This window comes from Ceratotherium simum, chromosome 2 (assembly GCF_057802395.1).
Source record: "Ceratotherium simum simum isolate JZ-2026a chromosome 2, ASM5780239v1, whole genome shotgun sequence".
Taxonomy (NCBI): Eukaryota; Metazoa; Chordata; class Mammalia; order Perissodactyla; family Rhinocerotidae; genus Ceratotherium; species Ceratotherium simum.
Genome location: NC_141901.1, coordinates 69120377 through 69142954, shown reverse-complemented (window position 1 = coordinate 69142954; position 22578 = coordinate 69120377). Strand labels below are relative to the sequence as shown.

The window sequence follows — 22578 nt, the reverse complement described above, 5'->3', positions numbered from 1 at the left end:
ATGAAGACTTGAAAAGTTAAAATTATTTGGGGTCATCATCTATTTCAGACCCCCAATGGCTATTTGGGAAAAGAGGCTGTAAATAAGTTTGATACCTGGAAGTCTTCATCGGGCCACTGATAATGGTCCACTTTCTCTTTCTTGCTCTCTGCCGAATTCTCTTGGCAAATCTGGTAAATTTGCCCCAGTTTATAGTTATTCTATAAGGTTTGATCCAGACTAGAGCTGGACCAAGTGACCTCCGTAAGGTTTGCAGCTTCGGGGAAGGTTGTGAATTGGGCACTCTTGTAGATGTCTGCAAAAGAATATTATCATTGCCCAAGTGGTCTAGAACCTTGCCCTTTCCCAGGTAGTCTTTGAACAAGGAGCCCCAAATGGGGAAGTTCTTCTCACACCATCTGCCAAGCACCCATCCAATTCCAGCTGCTTTGCCCTTCCTGGATAGCTTTTGTTCCCAATCTAAACTCTGGGAGCTACCACCAGGAACTCCAAGTTGCCCTGGGATTTGGTATCCAAAGGGTCTGCAGCCCACGTGGGTAGAGCACCTCAGATAGATTTCCACCATCTTAGCTCATACCCACTCTCTCTTCACATTCTCATCACACAATCTTTTAAGGAATATTTAATGCTAAAATAAATTTAGTAGACACAATCAGGAATTTAATGGAAAAATGAACATTAGAAACTAGCAATTGGATAACATTTTCCAATTCCTTTTCGGGTTTATGAGCTTTCATCTGGTTTGACTGCCTACTTGCTGGCCAACCAGTGAGGAAGGCAGAACTTGTCACTGTCTCTGTCTTACTTTTCCTTCTCCTCTTTCTTCCCTCCCAGGTGCTATTTTGTGTCCCATTCTGATGGTGCCTTTGTGATTGGATGACCTGATGCAATTCACAGCTTCTCTGAGTATCCATTTTCTCATCTGCTTACTTGACAGCCTAGTGAACTCCACTTTTTGGACGTCTAATACATACTTCACACTTAAAGTGCCCCAAACTAAGCCCCTGACCATCACGACTCCCCCAAACTTGCACTTTCCTCAGTCTTTCCATTTCAGTTGAAGAAAACACCATCCTTCCAGTTGCTCAGGCCAAAAAACCCTGAGAGTTATTCTTGTCTCTTTTCTTTCTCTTATTCCTCACCGTCAATCTGTTGGCAAACCCTATTGGCTCTACTACCAAAATATATCCTGTCTGTCCACTTCTCGCCATCCACTATCACTATCACTCTAGTCCACACACTATCATCTCCCATCTTGATCAGTGCAATAACCTCCCACCTGGTTTATCTGCTTCTATCCTTGCCCCACTTCAGTCTCTTCTCAACATAGCAGCAGCATGATCCTTTAACAGTGTGAGTCAGAGCATGCCACTTTTCTACTCAAAACCCTCCAATTGCTTGCCATCTCGCTCATAGCAAAAACCTAACTCTTTAAAATGTCTACCAGAGTTCTGCGATGATTGGGCCCCTCACTAATCCTTTGAATCTCATCTTCTACTTCTCTTCCCTTTGTTCCCTCCATACTAAACACACTGTCCTCTTGGTTCTTTTCCTTTTAACAAATCATACAAATTCCTTTCTTACGATCTCTGGACTAGCTTTTCCCTCTGCCTAGAATAGCCCTCTTGCTCTGTGCATTGTTTGCTTCTTCCCCTCCTCCAAGTCTTCTCTCAACTGTCACCTTCTCAGTGAGGACTTCCCTGATCATTGAATTTGAAATTAAAGCCACCTTGACTTCCTGATTGGCATGTTCTATCCCTCTTCCCTGTTTTAGTTTTATTTATAGCAATAATCACCATTTGACAAAGCAGCCAAGTAAAAAAAAAAATGTTTTACTTACATATTGTTGATTGTCTATCTTTCCCCAATATAATGTAAGCCATATGAGGGCTTGGACTATTGTCTGTTTTGTTCATTCCTGTGTCCCAATTTCCTGGAGGAGTACTTGGTACATTGTAGGACTTCAGAAAATATGGGTTGAATGAATGAATATATAAATATATGCATGAAGAAATGAATCTCTTAAATGTAATGTAGAGGGGACTAGATGATCTATAAAGCCCTTTTAGTTCTAAATCTAGGAATGTAAGGCTCAGGGTGGAGTTCCTTCTGGGCTGCAGTAATAAGCAATACATTTAATATCTGGTGATATACTAGCACTAAGTAATCAAAATTGTTGCCAGCCGTAAACAACCATCCCGGCCTTATTGATCATGCATACAGGCTAGATATCAACTCTGCTTCTGCCTAGGAGTATCTGCATTTTAAAAGTAGTCTCTTGATGATTGAGAAGTCAAAGGTTATTACCTTCTAATAGAAATCTCAGCATTCTAGTGCACCAGCAGTAGGAAATATTCTAGAGTTCCTTTCACCTCTAGAAAGTATGTCTGTTCTGCATAAGGTTAACCCTGAATTTTTATATAAATCTCAGAGATCTAAACACACTAAGAATAGATTTTGTGTGATGTTTTCTCCCTGGGTAGTAGAATTTTCCCTGCCTTGGTTTAGTTGCTGTTCAGCAGTTGGCTGGAAAAACAAAGCAGTTTTTAATTTTGAGTCCTTGGGAGTATATTTGTGAAGGTTGACACTAAAAAGGAAGTCCCCAAGGAGCCTTCAGTAACGAAACAATTAGCCAGCAAGGCCATCTCCTATCTGTGTCAACATTTGATAGTGACATAATACACACTGCCTTAGCCTGCTGCAGGCATTGTTGTGTTAGAGAAAAAACATATGGAGAAAGATTACACAGAAAACAGTGACCAGATCTCCAGTTCACTGGTGAAGTATGAAAGGATTCATTTATTCATTCATTCAATAATTATTTATTGAGTGTTTCCCATATTCCTAAAATATGCCAGCCACTTTTCTAGGCATTTGTGATACATGAAACTTTTTCCTGGAATGGGTTGCGTATCTCATTCATTCATTCAGTCAGTCAGCACTGATTGAGTGCCAAACATGTGCTAGATTCTGTGCTGGGTTCTGGGTATTTAAAATAAGCTGGTATGAACTTTGTCATTGAGGAGTTTCTCTCTAGGAAAAGTGAGACACGTTTTAGATATCCGGGCAAGGTGCAGGGGAAGGGCACAATGGAAGGGATGGTCAATTCTATTTCAGAGTTCTGACAAGATAAAGAATTCCTACAGAGATGGGTCTCTGGAATGAGTCTTGGCCAATAAGTAGGTACTTGTTAGGACAGGAGGTTGTGGACAGGAGGCAAAGGGATTCAGTGAGAGCACAGGCAGGGAGTTTTGAAACCACATGCAAGAGTCAGGGAGTTATAAGAATTGTGAGGTCAAGACAACTGCTAGGACAGATAATTTAGAGTCTTCTATGTCATTTTAAGAATTTTTATCTTTGTTCTATAAACCATGGAGAGCCTTTGAAGGATTTTAAGAAGGAGGGTTACATGATTTCTCTTGGCTTTTAAAGATCACTATCACTTTGGTAGCATTTGGAGAATGAATTATAGGAAGTGAGATTAGAGAAAGGGAGAGAGTTAGGGGCCTATTTCTGAATCGAGGTAAAAGGTGTTGCAGGTTGAACTCTGGAATCAAAAGAGGAAGGAGAGAAGGGTATAGGTGTGAAAAATGGTAAGGACTTGGAATTGATAAGGCTGAGTCAACAGATCTGGGAGGGTAAGATAAAGGGAGGAGTAAGAAGGACTTCTTGCTTTCTTGCTTGGGTAAAGGAGTAAGTGATGGCATCTTCTACAGAGACAAGAAACTCAGAGGAGAGCAGATTCTCAGTCTTGGAGGTGAGTGTGGTTTTGGAGTTGACTGTATGGTCTAGCTAGAGATCCACATGTAGCATCCACCAGCAGGTGGTTAGTCTCACAGGCATTGGTAAGCTCATTCAGAATGTGTTTGTAGAGGAGACGAGTGTGGGGATCACCAGCGCATAAGGGCGAGCTGAGGAAGAGTCTGCTCAAACACCTTCCCTAAAGGACTTTCCAACCCCTAAATCAGAAATAGGTTCATCATCCGAAGTGGATTTTTTTTTAATTAACATGTTTGAATCAAGATCCAAAATATGTAGCTGAAGAAAGGGGAATGGTGTTAAATGAGTTAAGATGCTTTTAACCATTCAGTTCCACGATTAAAAGCAGGGAGAGTCTGCCATAACTGAAGTGACCTTTTTTTTTTTTTTGGTGAGGAAGATTAGCCCTGAGCTAACATCCATTGCCAATCATCCTCTTTTTGCTGAGGAAGATTGGCCCTGAGCTAACATCCATGCCCATCTTCCTCCATTTTATATGTGGGACTCCTGCCACAGCATGGCTTGATAAGCTGTGCGCAGGTTGGCATCTGGGATCCAAACCTGTGAACTCCAGGCTGCCAGAGTGGAGCATGTGAACCCAACCACTATGCTTCTGGGCCAGCCCCTGAAGTGACCATTTTTATATGACTTGTACACACCAGACTGGAGCTGACTAAGTCCTGATCGTTCTTTTCCAGTTCCCTTCATTGCTAGTTGAGACTTAAAACCGAAGCATTAGGACTTTATTCCTTGCGCTTCAGATTGACTATAGTTAAAATCTATTCTCCCCATTAAGTGGTAGAGCTTAACATTTGTCAACTATATATATACTTTAATAATAACAAAGTTTCCATGACTTGCCTCCAAAATAGTTAATTGCTTCCATATCTGTGGCTCCATAACACTTGATTAATACCTCTATTATGGTTCTAATCTATTGCTATTAATATTATTTTTTTCATGACATTCTCTATTAGATTGTATCTCCAAGGACAGAGACCTCGTCTTATTCATCACTGTATGCAGCATCAAACATAGTAGATACTCAGTAAAATTTTTGAATGAATGAGTAGTCATTTATAAATAGCACCTGATTGGCCCTTTAAGTTTCAAAACACTTGAATGTGTCTATTTTGTAACATAACATGTGTACCCTCCTTGGGAAGTAAATGATTTTATGACCCTTGTTACACATGAGGAATGAAAGCTGAAGAGGTTAAGTGATTTGAAGGAGGTTACACAGCCATGAAGAGATGGGACTTGAATCTGGGTTTTCTCATCTCAGTTCCTTCCCTTTTCTCTCTGCATTGCTGAGCCTTCCCAAGAAAATATTTTAGAAGGGGAGGAGACAAAAAGCTCTGGGCCCTTCAGAGAAGTATGGAGTAAATGAGATTTTGTCTCAGAACGTGGAAGCTGGGAATAGAGGTGAAAAACTACATCCACTGCCAATTTTGTCTAGAGAAGCCTTGAAAGCTAACATTTTATAAAGACACCACTGAGCTCAGATTTCCACAGAGGGCAGGTCAGCAGTAATCCTGGCGTTACGTGCTCTCAGGCCTGTGACCACAACATAAATGCTGGTGAAAGAAGTCTTACAGTCAGTTTGTGAACTCCATTTGAAAATGCAGCTGTGGCTGTAAAGAGCCAGGAGTATAGGGAGTGTGAGTTACAAGGGCAGATGTTAAATATTCATCTCAAGAAAGGATCATTGGGGTTTTTATAGTATTGACTGCACTCTAGTTTTATTTTCTTGGTTCAAAAAAAGGCTTTTGTTGTCATAGACTCCAAATGTGAGTTTTAAAAATTCTGTGTTAAAGGGAAATAACATTCATAGTGGCAGAATTCAGTATACTTTTAATAACAGGCAGGTAAAGTGGATTCTTAGAAAGTAAATGCTGTTATGGTTAAATTAGTCTAATTGGGGCTGTGCCCTCTACTATTTTTAAGGCATGAGCTTTCATTTAGGCTCTGTGGGGTGGTGCATAAAGGCCAGGTTAAGAAAAAAAAAAGAAAGAAGGAAGGAAGAATGAAAGAATGTTATGGGAACGAGAACGTAGTGCTATCTACGAAATATAGAGAGCTTTAGCACCCCACCCTCCCCCCACTTCCCGAGGTAACATTGATTGAGTGCCTTTGGATTATTCCCATTCTGGCCCTATACTGGGCTGGTGTACGTTGTATATTATGCCAAGGGTTTAAAGATGGTGGTGAGTAAATGTTAATGTCTTCTTTTCTTACCACATCTAAAGAACTGGAATTTGCCACTCTGCTTCCTAGTGTTTACATGTGCACAGGGGTCTCTGACAGGGTCTCTGTGATTTCTCTATTTGTATGTATAGCAATTTGTTGCAAAAACCTTACATCCTGTTGTTTAGTTACATCTTCCAGTACAGACACTTTCTTTCAAAGATCTTTGGGAAAGGGAATGCCACTATGTGCAGTCATTAACCACATGAAAGAAGTCACCAAACGGTGTCATTTCATTTTTTCTTCTTGCTTCGCTTGCTTCATCTCCCTGACTATGGTTTCTAAGCACACACCTCAGCTATGGTCTTTCTTTTATTGCTTTTCCCTTTGTCACTAAGTCACTCATCAAGGAGAAACAACAACAACAACACCTGGGTATTTGGCCAAATGACATTTCCACTGTCTCATCTTTTTGTCTGGTTCCATTCTATGATGACAGAATGGAAAATCCTTGAAGGCAGGTGCCATACTTATTTATAATTTATCTTCAAGCCCAGGCTTCTTTTGGATATTTATTAAATTTTATATACAAGGCATTATAAAACTTTGATGGAATGACCCCAGACATACTTTATTCTCTCTTTTTATTTTATTATTATTTTTCCTTTTTAGTGGCTGGTGAAAATAGAAAAAGGTGGGGGTAGTCATTTAGATGGGGAAGACATTTCTCTAAATGTCAATACTTATGAAACACCATTTTAAACCTTTATAAATGATTATCTTCCTCAGTACTGATGAGGCAGTTTCGCATTGCTGCTCAGTTTATTTACTCAGGAGACCAATTTATTTCACTACCTCTGTACTAACTGTTTGCATTGACATCTAGGTCTGCTTTGAGCAAGCAACTGTGACAAGTTGTTTATTGAACTGTAAACAGGTATTGTCTGAATCTAAACAATGGCTTTATCTAATTAGGAGACCCTGGGCATCATCTTAGCCCCATGTGGCTATTCTAACCCAGTCTAGCATCTCCTGCAGATTTCTTATGCCTTTTAAAATCTTCTGGCTCCCATTAAAGCCTTTCATCACAAAGCGAGGAATATCTTTATTTTGTCCTGTAACTTTACATACTGGTATTTTGTGCAAAAAAAGACTGACTGTAATAAACTGAGCAAGGGTGGCCTGATTTAGAATGGTTGAATAAGAAAAGGAAAGCATGAATGAGATATAAAAAGAAAAGAAGGATGAATAAAGATGAACTGAGTCTGTGGCTTAGGCTGTAAAAATATCTTGTATAAATTAGAAACCATTTTCCTACCAAAAGGGAGCTCAATGAAATGATGGAGATCTGAGTTTTCAGACGCAAATACAGGTATGATTATGGGAAGCAAAATAGGAGAGCTGAGGCAGGAAAAGTTAATTTTCTGGACTCAGATTGAAATAGAACACGTTCGAAAGCACTTGGGAGCCCTCATCTTCCCCGCGATTGCTTTGTGTCTGAAGATGCTAATTGGGTGCAGCAATCAATGTCTTTTGTTTTCAGCTGTCAGCACTTTTCTGAAAGGCTTTGCCCAGCACTGGAGAGAGGAACTCTTAACGAAGCTTCGCTTTTCGGTAGCTATTATTATTACAGTTTCCTCTTGGAAGGGGAGAATTAATTGCAATTTTGAAAAAAAAAAATGTCACTCCAGTGAAGTTTTCTAATGTGAGGCCAAACATAGATATCTTTCTAAAAAAAAAATTGACGAGGGGATGCCCCACTGGCATACATTAAAAAGAAAAATCTGTATCAAAGTGGGCCGGGTGATGAGATTTTTTTTTTCAGTCACTATCTAGACACTGTGTTTATTTTATCATAAAGCCAGATTTTCACATTCTTTTTGTCTCACCCCAGGCGTTGAGAGCTGCTTTCGTGGTTGCTTCCTTAACGATTTGTGTAATTGGTTTCACTCACTGAGGCCCAATCGGTAGGTTCATTGTGAGTGCCTTATGAAATATGAATCTATTTAAAAATTAATCGTAAATCAATATTAATTCAATAAAATATTTTAATCTGAGGCATGAATATTTTATACCTTCACACAGACATGCAGATTTCAAAAGCCGTTTTCCTGTTTCTGACAGGCTGTCCAGTTTTGCCCAGACGACATTGAAATATTCCTGCTCGCACTGTGCCGGCTCAGGAGTTGGGCTCAGGGTTCTCCCAGCTAGAGCCGCCCAGGTCAATGGTTATGTTTATTCAAACTGCTGAAGGAATGCAAATGAGATGCCTGCTGCAGAGGCACGCAGGAAAATTTCCCTTGTTTAATGGAGTTTATAGTTCCTCTGGTCTCTGCCTGGAATACACTTAACGGGAGTCTGGAGCAGTCTTATAGGTTAATCCTTGTTCACAGCAGGTTTGACTCATATCAGACCTGGCATGCCGAGGAACCTGAAGGCTGTCCCTGACAAGGGGCTGTAAAGAGATGGACCGCCACCGATTGAGGTGAAATGAGCTAGTTGCACCCAGCTGATAAAACCAGAGATTTACTGGAGTAGACAGGCTGGAGCTTAAACAGGCTTCCCTCTCTATTGAAACCCTGCCTGTCACTAGAATCAGTCATCTCCCCTGTCATGTGTCATCAGCTGAAACAATGGAGTGGTGTCTGAGTTTTGCTGAAAAGAGGGCGATGGCAGATAACAGATAGGAATGTGTTGTTCTGATCAGTGGGGTTGGTCCTCTTGTGCTTCCTGCCTGAATTCCTAGAGGGTGGTTGCTACTCCAGGTGCAGAATAAAGCCATAAAGACTTTAGAGCTAAGGTAATGATAATGAATTAGGAGGGGGAAATGGCTTCCATACTGATTCAATACAAGAAGTGGTAGGTAATGGCTAAAACAATAATTTTCTTCCTGTTGGGGTTTCCACCTTCATTTGTCTTTAATATGTCTGTGCTACCTGATGCCTAAGCTATGTTGGTGGATAGAAATAAACTCCCAAAGAAGAAAATGTAAGTTGAACGCATTAAAAATTCGTTGGCTATGGTTTCTTCTTAAGGGAGCAACGGTAAATGAGGCTATTGAATTACTGAATGTTTTCTGTGCATGGCCCAAGCCCTGGAGAACAAGTCTATATAGGTTAGAATAGCCCCAAACTAGGAAGCTGATATTATGAACACAGTGGAGAATTAAAATAAGATGCCTAACAGAAAAGAACTGAGTGCTTCGCATCTCTGTGGGTCCCCAGAGCCCTGCATAGAGACTTGTGTGTAGTAGGCCCTCAATAGACATTTTGCTTAAGGAACAAATATGTATATATTCATTTTTGACAGTTATTTAATTTGCCTTTGCAGTGTTCTCTGGATACAAAACTGAGCCCTAGAATGATATATATGCTTAACTTTTCAGTAATTTATTATTGTATTTTCCTTTTAGAAGAGAAGGTTGCAGCTTTGTTAAAATGTATTGCTGCTATATATTGAAGCTAAGGGAATGTCACCACATCAATCAGTTCCCACGACAGGGCTCTCTCTTCTGTGTGTGGGAGGGCACTGGCCATAAATGTTCCTTCTGAGGTGTCCCCTGGCCCTGCCATTACTCTCCTCTTCCATTTCCCCCTGATTTGATCGTTGGTTTATTTCTGAGTGAACCACGTGGGTTCTTGGTCTTCTTTCACAAACTTGTCGAGTGGGAGGTGTGGATCAGTGCACACAGAAGGGCCTGGGTCTGCTGCTAAATCAAGACATGGCCTTGAGAGATTGGCCAGCTGTCCAGTTTTGCTCAAGACTGTCCCAGTTTTAGCACTGAAGGTCCCACATCCTGGGAAACAGTCAGTCACCCTAGCCTTGGCACTTGAGATATCAAGTCTTTGACCTTTATGTTGTTGTGGGTTTCAGGTGAATGCTGAGCTTCTGGAAGTTCCATGGGTTTGAAGATGGAGAAGGACTGTGATATAGCTTATGATTTATCTAATAGCAATAATATGTAAAATAATAGTCATATAATTTAGAAATCACCCACCTGGTGATCTTCTTAAGCTCCATTCAGACTCACTAACCACATTTAGAATCAGTTTACAAGAAGGATCTAGCACAGGAACCACAGCTTGTTAGCAGAGAAGGGTCAGCAGTACTCTTCCATGGAGGACTGGACAGCTCCACTGGTAGAGCCAGGTTTCAAACCCAACCTCCTTGCTTCTGACGACTCTGGTGAGAGGCACTCTGTGCCTCACTCTGTGAGGGGTTAACAGAGATTAAAGATACTCATTGTAGTGTGCTCACTTTTAATGGAGTTACTTATTGATATTTTCCCACTAGATCATGACTTCCTTAGGGGCAAGGATCTGGCCTTATTCAGTCTTACATTCTACCCCAGATATTGTGGCTTTGTGAGTGGGGCAGTCTTTTGGCTTGTGGGGGGGCTGCCTACTCGCCTGGCAGTGGCGCTGGTATATAAAGGCCTCATATCTGCAGTGCTTTCCTCTTCACTTTCCCTTCTCCTCCGTCTTCTCCTATCTGCCACCACTGGAGTTGACTCTGGCTCTCTGCCATGGGAAGTGGGTGAAGGAGACCACAGCCACGTATATGGGGATGAAAATTCAGGTCTTCCTGATTCTTGTCGTGTGTGTAGGTGTTTATGCGTGTGTATATGTACGTACATGTGTGTACATGGATGAGAAGGGGGACACATGGTGGCCCCGTTCATATTCATGTATCTTTTCATACAGATTTTAATATCCAGGCATTTGTCTATTTTTTCCAAACCACCCAGATTTACTGGGAGGAAAAAAATATATCATTGTTCTGTTGCCTAAAAGCAACTGTTCCAGCTGTCTGGAGAGAGGGCGTATGTTAATATCCCAAAGGTATGACACTTTAAAGGATGACACTTTATTTAATAGTTAATGTTTTGATTTCCAAGAATTTAATTTCTTTGTTGTTGAAAGCAATATGGCATATTAGAGAAAACCACAATGGGTACAAATGCTAGCTTTGTTGTGATTTTAAGTGGGTAAATTAAAATTTCTGAGCTTTATTTTCCTCAGCTAGGAAGTAGGGTAGCGTCTACTTTGCAGGGTTTTTGTGAGGTTTAGTTAGTAGTGCTGTTTGAAGTAACAATTTATGGCACATCATGATGGCTCTATAAATGGTAGCTATTAAAAGTAAGAGAGAATTTAGTTCAGCCTAAGAAAGTACTTTCAAATATTAGCACTTGAAGTGGGCTGCCATGGGAGTTGGTGAGCTCCACATGATTGGAGGCACTGAAAACAAGCCTAGATCATTACCTTTCTGGGATGTAATCAAGGAAATTTCTATACAATGTAGATTTTTGTTATTTAATAAACCAGGGGCCGGCCCTGTGGCTTAGCGGTTAAGTGCACTCGCTCTGCTATTGGCGGCCCGGGTTGGGATCCCGGGCGCGCACCGACGCACCGCTTCTCAAGCCATGCTGAGGCCACGTCCCAGGTACAGCAACTAGAAGGATGTGCAACTATGACATACAACTATCTACTGGGGCTTTGGGGAAAAAAAGGAGGAGGATTGGCAATAGATATTAGCTCAGAGCCGGTCTTCCTCAGCAAAAAGTGGAAGATTGGCATGGATGTTAGCTCAGGGCTGATCTTCCTCACCAAAAAAAATAAATAAATAAAATAAACCATATTAAGAGTTTGGTAATTCCCATTTCTTTTAATAAGAACACTGGAATTAAAAGAAACATTTTCTGATAGTTTTCAAGGTACAGGTATGAAGTTGATAGACTCAGCAGACAAGTCCAGACAAAAATCTATTTCCTAGAGCAGGGAGACCAGGCGAGTAGTGCTCCTTCTAGAATGACATGTTGTATCCCACTTGTCCAGGCTATGTTAGAAGGAACTGGAGAACAGAAGACTAGGGAACGTGGGATGTCTTACTTCTACTTTGTCCTCATGGCCCCCTGACTTCTTCAGTTCTATCTCTAAGATTCCCTCTGCTGTCAGAGGGCTAGTGAAGGATTTTCAGAGAGGAAGCCTCCAAGGAGTATGTGGTCATGTAGCCATGTAGCCCAGGAAGCACCTGATGAAGTGAGTGGTTATTCTGGGGATGTTGAGAGAGAAAGCTTGAGAGTGAGTGAATAATAACTTCCAACGCTTATGTGCATTGCAAGTTCCTGTGTGTTAGCTTTGCTATGATAATACTCGAGGGGACTTCCAATAATAGTCTTCTTATACAGGATTCAAGATGACTCCACCTTTGATGACTTTTGAGTGTTTGTATATGATGTGAAAAAAAAGTGATAGTCTTACTGAAGTTTGAAGAGCAATGTTTTGTTAATTTTAGTACTCTGTGTTCCCTGAACTGTGAGCTGTGGGGCTATTGGCTTAACATCAGCCTCAGTTTTCTTTGTGTTTTTAATACTAGAAAATGTAACTTCCTTTTATATAATGATACTTTAAAGATTATTAAAGAACATAAGACCTCAAGTTATCTACAGAAGAGATTAATTTTTTTATTGAGGTATAAATGACATACAATATTATATTAGTTTCAGGTGTGCAACATAATGATTCAATATTTGTATATATTGAGATTAAATTTTTTAACATAAAAGTTTGAAGTTAAGTTAAAGAAAAAGCATTTTCTTTAAAACAACTGGAATCTTAAATACTCAGAAAAGTTTTTTGGGAAAAAAAGATTTTTTTGCTACTTGGCTGAATCTGAGGTATTTGAAAATTGCTCAGGACCATTTGGGCAACATCTAATCACTTTCTACTGGAAATAATATCTTAGTTTCTCTGATATAAGATGCTATAGAGCATTAAGTCTGGGCTTCTAGTTTACCTTCAAATTCTCCTTGCCATTAATCTTGACTTCCATTTTAGGATTTCAATTTTTATTAAAATATGAACTAGAACTACTTTTATTTCACATTTTTAACTGAGAAAATGTACAGAAATGGAATTCCAAATAAATACTGCATGTTGGGGGGTAGGAGATAAATAACATCAGTGATTTACAGTTACTTTGAATCAAAGATTCAAGATGTTTAAAATATAATTTACTCTAAAAACTTTATAGATTGAACATTTTGGATTTTTCTGGATGTATCAGTTAGGGTCCAGTTAGGGAAAAATAATCCTCTCTTTGTGTTTTAACAGAGAGAATTTAATATTGAAAATCGCTTCCACAGGTGGTGGAAAGGCTCAAAAGTCACGAAGGGGATTGTGCAGCATCCCAGATAGTAATAAGAACAGGAAGCCACTTCTGTCCCTAGTGCTGGGATAACAAGTGTTGTCAGAATCCAGAAGCTAGGCTGTCTGGCGGAAGATGGGATCACAGAAGAAAAACAGACTTTCTAATAGAATCTAGCTTCTCTGGAGCCACAGAGAAGACTTAGTCTCTGAAACCATCTAAAAGAGTCTGAGGAATATGGCTTACTGGGATTCAGAGCAGAGCTGGAGAAAGGTAGTGAATTTATCTGAGAACATACAGGCAAACGACTGGGACTATGGAGTCAGTGCAGATGTTGTTTGACGCATGAAGATATATGACCTCTTAGGGAGCAAAGATGAGACAGCTGGCCTATCATCATCTTGCATTTGGATAGCATTTCCAGAATGCTGGCTGATTTGCAATGATTATTCCTTCCTCACTCCTTATTTTGTAAAGGTGCAATGTAACGCACCCATAATCAGCATAAAATAGTTTAAGCTCTACAGGTGGCGATAGCCAAGGTATGATGCTTAAACTTATGAGACATCAAGAATTGTGCTCAGTCTAGATAATGCTCTCTTCAAACCAATAATATGCGAACTGAAGAATCCACTGACTAGCAAGCTTATTCATTCCTCCAAGACACAGGCGAGATAGACTCAAGAGAGGTATGGCTCAGTGAAAATGGACAAACTCCATTTGTAGTTAAAAAGGGAATGGGCGGGGCTGGCCCCGTGGCTTAGCGGTTAAGTGCGCGCGCTCCACTACTGGCGGCCCGGGGTTGGGATCCCGGGTGTGCACCGATACACCGCTTGTCTGGCCATGCTGAGGCCGCGTCCCACGTACAGCAACTAGAAGGATGTGAAACTATGACATACAACTATCTACTGGGGCTTTGGGGAGAAAAAGGGGGGAAAAAAAAAGGAGGATTGGCAATAGATGTTAGCTCAGGGCTGGTCTTCCTCAGCAAAAAGAGGAGGATTGACATGGATCTTAGCTCAGGGCTGATCTTTCTCTCTCTCTCTTTCTCACACACACACACACACACACACACACAAATTTAACCATATCTTAAAAAAAAAAAAGGGAATGGGCATTCTGAAGAGAGTTAGGAGGAGAAGAAGTCTCATGTTTCAGTGCCTGTGTGGGTCTGAACAACAGCTGGTAGGAACAGGATGTGCCAAAGCTGTAGAGATACAGTTATTAAAGACTGGACACTTCAAGTGTAAACTTTGAGCAGTTGTTGACAGAGGGGCTAAGTCTTACTTTCTTTCTTTTGTTTGTGAGGTGGACTAGCCCTGAGCTAACATATGACGCCAATCCTCCGCTTTTTTCTTGAGGAAGATTGGCCCTGGGCTAACATCCATGCCCATCCTCCTCTACTTTATATGGGACGCCGCCACAGCGTGGCTTAGCAAGCCGTGCGTCGGTGCACGCCCGGGATCCCAAGTGGCTAACCCCGACCGCCGCAGCGGAGAGCGCACGCTTAACAACTGCGCCACCCGGCTGGCCCCTGAGAAGTCTTTACGGTTGAAATAAAAGCTCTGGTGAAAGAAAACAGCAATTCCAATTTTTGATGGTATAGGATGAAGAAGAGGATCTGTGGATGGTTTATAAAAATGATGAAAGAAAAAGGATCCAGATAGAATCAGAACATTGACATTTTTCTTGAAGAGTCATCAGTTCTCTAGTAGGAAAGGATAGGGAGTCAATGCCTGAACAATGCAGCACATTTTGTTTATATTTTTAAATATAACTATTTATATATTTATAAATATATAAATAGTTCATGCATGCATTCAACAACTATTAAATGTCTACTATGTGCCAGGATAAAATAATAAACTGGATTAAACATTATCCATGTCCATGTCCTCTGGGATCTTATAGTCTAGAGGAAGATACTAACTAGTGACCAGAAAACTCTGGAAAAATTTAAGAAGTGTTTTTATAGAGGAAGTGAGAGTCCTGGGGAAGTACCTTGGAAGAGCACCTAATCTAGGTGAGATGGAAGGGAGGGGAGGAGGGGATTAGGGGAAAAAAGGTCAACTAAGTTGAGCCCTCGAGGAGGAGTAGGAGTTGTTCAAGAGAAGGGTAATTGAAGAAAGTATTCCAGGCAAGAGAATAGCATATATAAATTCCTGTCGACAAGGAGAGCATGGTGTTTTTAAGGATCTGAAATAAATTGAAAATGGCTGATGGGTAGATGGTTATGTACTAAGTGGCAAGATAAGAGACCAGAGAGGTAAGCAGGCTTCAGGTCCTCGTAAGTCATACTGAGGAATTTAGATTTAAGTCATTCACCCATTCAAGAAATAGCTTTTAGCTACTCTTATGGGACCTATATGCTAGGTGCTTGGCATAAAATGTAAAGATGTCTTCTACACTCACAGATCCTCATAGTCTATCCAGGGAGATAATGGAAAAAGCAGTTTCAATAAAGCATGAAAAGTTCTATAATAGGGCAGCTATGCTAACATGTGGTTGCTATGCAAATATGCAGTAAAGGTAGTTAATCTGAATTTGTCAGTGGAGATGGTGGTGATGGTGGTGGTGAGGGAGATAAGGAAGATGTTCCAGAAGAAATGATGTTTAACTTAAAATCTAAAGAATTGTTAGGAGTCGAGAGAAGATGGAGCAACCAGTGTTCTAAGCAAAGGAAGGAGCATGTACAAAGAGCTCAAAGCAGGGAAGAATGTGCCTCATCTGAAGATATGGAAGAATTTCTGCATGGCTAAAGAATAAAAGGTTTGAAACTATGTTAAGGAATTTGGATACATCATAAGGGCATAGGGAAGAAACATTTAGAGCATTCATTAAATTTACTGGATATAAGTATGAAGGAATCAATAGGTTTTCTATATATTAACAATAATCATTTAAAATGTAAATGAGACAAAAAGGTGTCAACAATAATACTAATAGTAATGGCAAATACACATGAAGTACTTTGGCACCAAAGATTCCTCTCTGAAGCACTCTGCAGAACTTAAGTCTAGTGCTTTTCTCTGCACTATACTGTTTCTAGAAACTTTACTGTGCAAGTCATATCTCTATTGAAATGTTTCCTCTCCCACTTGGCTCTCAGTCCACTTTCCCTCCACCTACAGTAGGGAGACAGGCATTTAGCTCTGCGCCTGCCCGCAGGCAGCCGGGTGATGTGCATCTCTGAGTGGAATTCCTCGGGCTAGGGCCTTCCAACCTCAGCTCCTGGGGAAGGACAGTGGCTGCTGGAGTCTGAGTCCCGCCCTGATGCCCCTGTCCTTCATCTTGCCGCCTTTGTTTCCAAAGTATGCTTCTTCACTGCCCTCATTTTTGCTTTTGAAAGTTCTCCCCACTCAAAAACTCATTTGCTTCCCGATGCTTCTGTATTCATTTCCATTCTGCCCATACTGTATTGGATAACACATTGACATTTTAAAATGCAATTTTATGATTCTATGGACACGCACATCAGTTTCCCAGCATCCTGGCCACAACGAACACATTTCCATCAGTAAAGGCAAGGTGCGTGGACAGCCCAGATGTTAGCTAGTCAAAGAAACTCTCTAAACCTTAGTCAAATGACCTAACACCCTAACATGCTACTTTGAAATTACCATAATGCCTTTGGGAAAGACATTTATTTGGTTATGTGTAATTTTCTAAGGCAATAGCTTCAAGAAAAAAACCCGGGGAGGATTTATTTGCTCAATACTTTCTGGGGTGATATTTTTATTTTGTATTAAACATACGTACTATATAAATTCAGTGCTTCCACATTTTATCATAGTTTAGGTATATTTAAAATATCACATGCTATCAGCATAAGCGTGAAACTTGTTTACTGAATTTCTTCCTGAGCTGAGCCCAGACACTCCTTAACTTAGAACAAATCGCACATACAAAATGAAGATAAAATGCCACCATCCAGAGCAAGGCAAGTAAATATTGTCAAGAGCACTGCTAGAAAGAGGAAAGAGCACTGGGCTCAGAGCAAGAAAAACTGGGTTTGCAACCCAACTTTTCTAATTAGTAGCAGTGGGGCCTCGGATAAACCTGAGCCTTGCTTTTCTCACCCAAAACAAGGGCAATGGATCCAGCCTAACTTCCTTTCGTTTGTTCACTTATGAATTTATTACTCATTAAACAAACCTTTACTGAGTGCCTACTGTGGGGAGCTGTTTTGGTAGGTAAACAAGTGCCTACTGTGTGCCATGGGCTTTACATTGTTGTCTCTGTGATGCTGTGTGCCAGGGACTTGTATACATATCCGTCAGTTCTCACATGAACCCCCTGAGGGATCTCACCCCTGTGTAGACATGAGGGAAATAGAGCTCAATTAAGAACCTTGACCGAAGTGAGATAACTCACAAGGGGCCTGACTGGGATTTGAACCAAGGTAAGTCTCATTCAAAAGACCCTCATTTTCCAGTAAAGCCTGTCAATATGAGAGTTCTTTACAAACAAAGCACCAGAGAAAGAGAAATATTATTTACTGTTATTGTTATCCATATCCATGTGTGATGCAGTAAAAACAGACCAAAACCAAAACCCAAACCAGAAACAGGTTAGTCATGTTACTACGGGAATTCTCACTATAATGCTTTGGATTCCTGGTTTTACAATTTGAAATTTACATTCTTTTTTTTTTGTGTGTGAAGAAGATCAGCCCTGAGCTAACATCTGCCAATCCTCCTCATTTTTGCTGAGGAAGACTGGCCCTGGGCTAACATCCATGCCCATCTTCCTCCACTTTATATGAGACGCCACCACAGCATGGCTTGACAAGCGGTGCGTCGGTGTGCGCCCGGGATCCGAACCGGCAAATCCTGGGCCTCTGCAGCGGAGTGCGTGCACTTAACCGCTTGCGCCACCGGGCCGGCCCCTGAAATTTCCGTTCTTTTTCCCCTGTGGGCACACATTGCTGCTGTTCTTTTTGTCTGCAGATCGTGGATGGGCCCTTGGTAAGCACATTATTAAAAAACAATTGAAATGGTCTCGTTGGAGAATCACTGTGTCAAGGAGGTTGTGTATCTCCTTGATGATGAAAATGCCAATTTCTCATAAAAAGGCAAAAACTCTCGTTTCAAAAGGTTGAATATAATGTTACTTAACTAGTTTCAAATGGCTACTTTTAGGTCACTGCAAAAGTCCAAATATAAGAATAGGCTCTGGGATCTGTAACATTTTCATTTGATTCAGGAATGGATAAATTTAAATTCATTTTAACCTCTTGCCTTTTGATATTTGGCTTTTCTGACAGGAAGCATCTGTCTACTGTGAGGTTTGTCTCAGGATGATAGCCTGCCTTAACCAGGAGTCTGTTTTCATATATCCTTAAAAGCTAAACAAGGTCTCAAGTTTTTTTTTTTTTTTTGGCTAAGGAAGACTCACCCTGAGCTAACATCTGTTGCCAATCTTCCTCTTTTTGCTTGAGGAAGATTCACCCTGAGCTAACATCTGGGCCAATCTTCCTTTATTTTGTATGTGAGTTGCCACCATAGTATTGCCACTGACGAGTGGTGTAGGACCACTCCTGGGAACTGAACCTGGGCAGCTGAAGTGGGGCACGCTGAACTTAACCACTAGCCCATGGGGCTGGCCCTAGGTCCCAAGTTTTTTGACACAAAGTACATATACTATCTCAATAGCTTTAATTGAAGTATAACATACATAGAAAATTGCAAAAATTATGTGTATTTTTACAAAACAGAACATGACGAGTACCCCAAAAGCCTCATTCATGCCGTCTTTCAAGTATCCATGCCCAAAGGTAACCATTATTCTGATTTCTATTACAAAAGATTAGTCTTGTTTGCATTTGAACTTTATTTGAATGGCAATAGAATCCTATATGTACCTTTTTGTGTCTGACTTCACTCACTCAATGTTATGTTTGTGAGATTCACCCATGTTGTTCTGTGTAGTAGAAGCTTGTTCTTTACTGCTGTATAATAGTCCATTGTATGAATATACCACAATTTATTTCTTAATAATTCCACTTTATGTAGGCATTTCAGTAGCTTCTAGTTTGTGGCTGTTAAAATTACTGCTGCTTTGAATATTTGTGTATATGTTGTTTGGTGCATATATGTATGCACTTCTCATGGGTGTAGACCTAGGGATGAAATTGCTGAGTATTAATATTTTATGCTTTAGTAGATACTGCTAGTTTTCCAAAGTAGTTGTACTATTTTAAAAATCTCACCAGTAATATACAAGAATTCTTGTTGTTCTACATCCTTAACAGACATTTTAATATTAGCCATTCTGAAGGGGTATAGTGGTATATCTTTTGGATTTTAATTTACATTTCTCTAATAACTAATGAGGTTGAACACTTTTTCACATTTTTGTTGGCTATTTCTATATCCTTTTTTGTGATGTGTTTTGTCGTATGTAGAAAAATGTCTCCTCAAAGATGTCTATGTTCTAATTCCTGGAACCTGTGAATATTTTAGGTTACATGGCAAAGGGGAATTAAAGCTACAGATAAAATTAAAGTTTCTGATTAGCTGACCTTAAAAAAGGGAGATTATCCTGGATTACCTAGGAGAGTTCAGTGTAATCACAAGAGTCCTTATGAGTGGAAGAGGGAAATGGAAGAGAGAACCAAAGATGACAAGAAGGACTCAGCTCAGTGTTACTGGCTTTGAAGATGGAGGAATGGGGCCATGAACCAAGGAATATGGGCAGTCTTTAGAAGCTGGAAAAGGCAAGGAAATGGATTCTGTCCTTGAACCTCCAGAAGGAATGCAGCCCTGCTAACACCTTGATTTTAGTGCAATGAGATCCATTTCCAATTTCTAAACTACAGAACTGTAAGATAATAAGTTTATATTGTTTTTATTCAAAAAGTTTGTAGTAATTTGTTACAATAGCAGGAGGGAATTAATACATGTGTCTTCAAGTCTTTTGCCCATATTTCTTTTGGGTCTGTCTTTTTGATTTGTAGAGGTTATTAGTATGTTATGGATATGAGTGCTTTTTTGGGTTTGTTAGTATTTTATATCTATGTTCTTAAGAGAGATTCACATAATTTTCCTATCTTGTGATGTCCTTGTGGAGTTTTGGCCACAAGGTTTTGCTGGTGACATTAAAATGACTTTGAAATGTGATCCCTCTTTTTCCATTCTCTCACAGAATAGGTATAAGATTATTGTTCCATATTTCTTAAGCAGCAGAATTTACCTGTGAAGCCATATGGGCCTGGGGTTTTCTTTCTGGTAAGATTTTTTTTTTTTAATTAAAGGGTTCAATTTGATTAGTAGATATAGGATTATTCAGATTTTCTATTTTTTCTTATTTGCTTTGATATTTTTCAAGGAAAATCTCTTCTAAATTTTCAAATTTATTTGCATAAAGTTGCTCATAATATCATCTTTTTAAAATGTTTGTAGGACCTGTAGTGATGTCCCCTTTTCGTTCTTGAATTGGGTAGTGTTTGCCTTCTCTCTCTCTCTCCTTTTTATCTTGATGAGTCTTGCTATGAATTTATTAATTTTAACTTTTATTAGAGGATAAATTTTTGGCTTTATTTTCTCTATTATACGTATATTTTCTGTTTCATTATTATCTGCTCTTATCTTTAATATTTCTTTTCTTCTAATTTCTCTGCATTTACCTTGCTGGCTTTTTTAAAAGAGATACTTAAATCACTTAGTATTTTAGTCTTTCTTCTCTAATATATGTGAATTTTAGTGCTAAATATATACTTCTTCTGCTACAAACCACATGTTTTAATATTTTTGTTTCACTCAGTTAAAAATATTTTCTAATTTCCTGTCTAACTTTTTCTTTCACCCATGGATTATTTAGAAGTACATTGCTTAATTTTCATGTACTTGAGAATTTTCTAGTCATTTTTTTGTTATTGATTTCTAAATTAATTCCACTGTAGTCAGAGTACATATTCTCTTTCGTTTCCATCCTTCGAAATGTGTTGGGATGTGTTTTATATCCAAGCATATTGTCAATTTTGGTAAATGTTCATTTTGCATTAAAAAGATATACATTCTGTAGCTATTGTGAGCAGTGTTCTACATATGTCAAATAGGTTTAGTTTGTTAATTATGTTATTCAAATCTTCTGTGTCTTTATGATATTTCAATATCACTTGATCAATCAGATATTGAAAGAGGTGTGTTAAAATCTACTATGATCATGAATTTATCTAGTTCTTTTCATTCTGTCAGTTTTTGTTTAGCTTTTTGAGGCTATGTCATTAAGTATGTACAATTATAGAATTATATTATTTTCCCTGGGAGTGACTTTTTTAACATTACAAAATGTCCCTTTTTATCTTTAATAATCCTTCCTACCTTAAATCTACTTTGTCTAGTATTAGTTTCACTATGTTATCTTTCTTTGGTTGATGTTTGCCTGGTATATTGGGCACCCCTTGTGGACTATCTCACATTCTCTTGGTCTTACATCTGATTCTAGTGTTAATTATGATTCCAGAAATAATTATACAGAAATTAAATTCAAAAATTCTTTGTAATATAAAGATTCGAATCGACATGTCAAGAAGTCTCATATACCAGGAAAACATTGTTAGAGTAATCATTACCAGTATATATCCTAGTGAAGTTACTGAGCCTGAAGATTAAAAATATAAACGGGCATCAAGACAAAACTCAAGTCATATACAAAGGGGGAAATATCAGGTTTACATTAAATTCCTCCCCATACACTTCATGCTAGAAAACAGTATTTGTTGCATTCTGGGGGAATGTATACTCCAATAATTTTCACATAAGCAAGTTGTCCTTGAAGCGTAACAAACAAACATGTTTGTGTTCGAGAACTTTAGGAATACAGAACTTACAAAGCAAATAATCCAAATTTAACTGGATGGCATAATCCAGCTGACCTAGAGGTAAATCAAAATAAAAAATTTTGAAATGAAAATATAATTAAAAAAACGAGTGATGAGCATTTAATCCATCTAAGTATAGAACAAAAATTTGAAATCTGCCTCACTTAATGGAATGTGTGTTATAAACCTTAACAATGTAGAAATGAAATAAAATAATCAGAATGAGGAGGAAGTCTAAGTGTGTCCATTTCATGCTCTGTTATAGCAGGGAATCAATAGATTCCCCCTAAAATTCAAACGTTTAGTTTAAAATATGTAATAACTCCAACCTACCAGCATTTTTCATAATGCTTTAATTAACTTCAGCAGTGAGATTTTTAACTTCTTATTCAATTAATTCAAATATAATCAAAATTACCACTGTTTATATGAGGATAGAGATGCCTGAAACAGTGGTCTTTAGTTGTTAGCCATGGCTATTTGGGGATGGTAGGTTTTTGATGATTTTCTTTTTTACTTTTTCATTGTTCTTTTCCTTATTATTTGACTTTTCTTTTTCTTATAATGAACATGTATCATTTTTACAAAATATATATAGTCGTTTTTCTAAAAATATTAAAAGACGGCAATAGAACCATCTTTAGTTAGATGAATTTTCCTCA

At 39.1% G+C, this 22578-nt stretch overlaps 1 long non-coding RNA gene across 1 annotated transcript in view; it reads right to left on the bottom strand.

Annotated features, from left to right (window-relative positions):
* Positions 1 to 10084: 10084 nt before the first annotated feature.
* LOC147918043 (uncharacterized) overlaps positions 10085 to 22578 on the bottom strand; it is a 52657-nt gene continuing 40163 nt past the window's right edge. The window contains exon 3 of the long non-coding RNA XR_015549141.1: positions 10085 to 10155. This is a non-coding gene — a long non-coding RNA (uncharacterized LOC147918043). The remainder of the gene's footprint in view (positions 10156 to 22578) is intronic.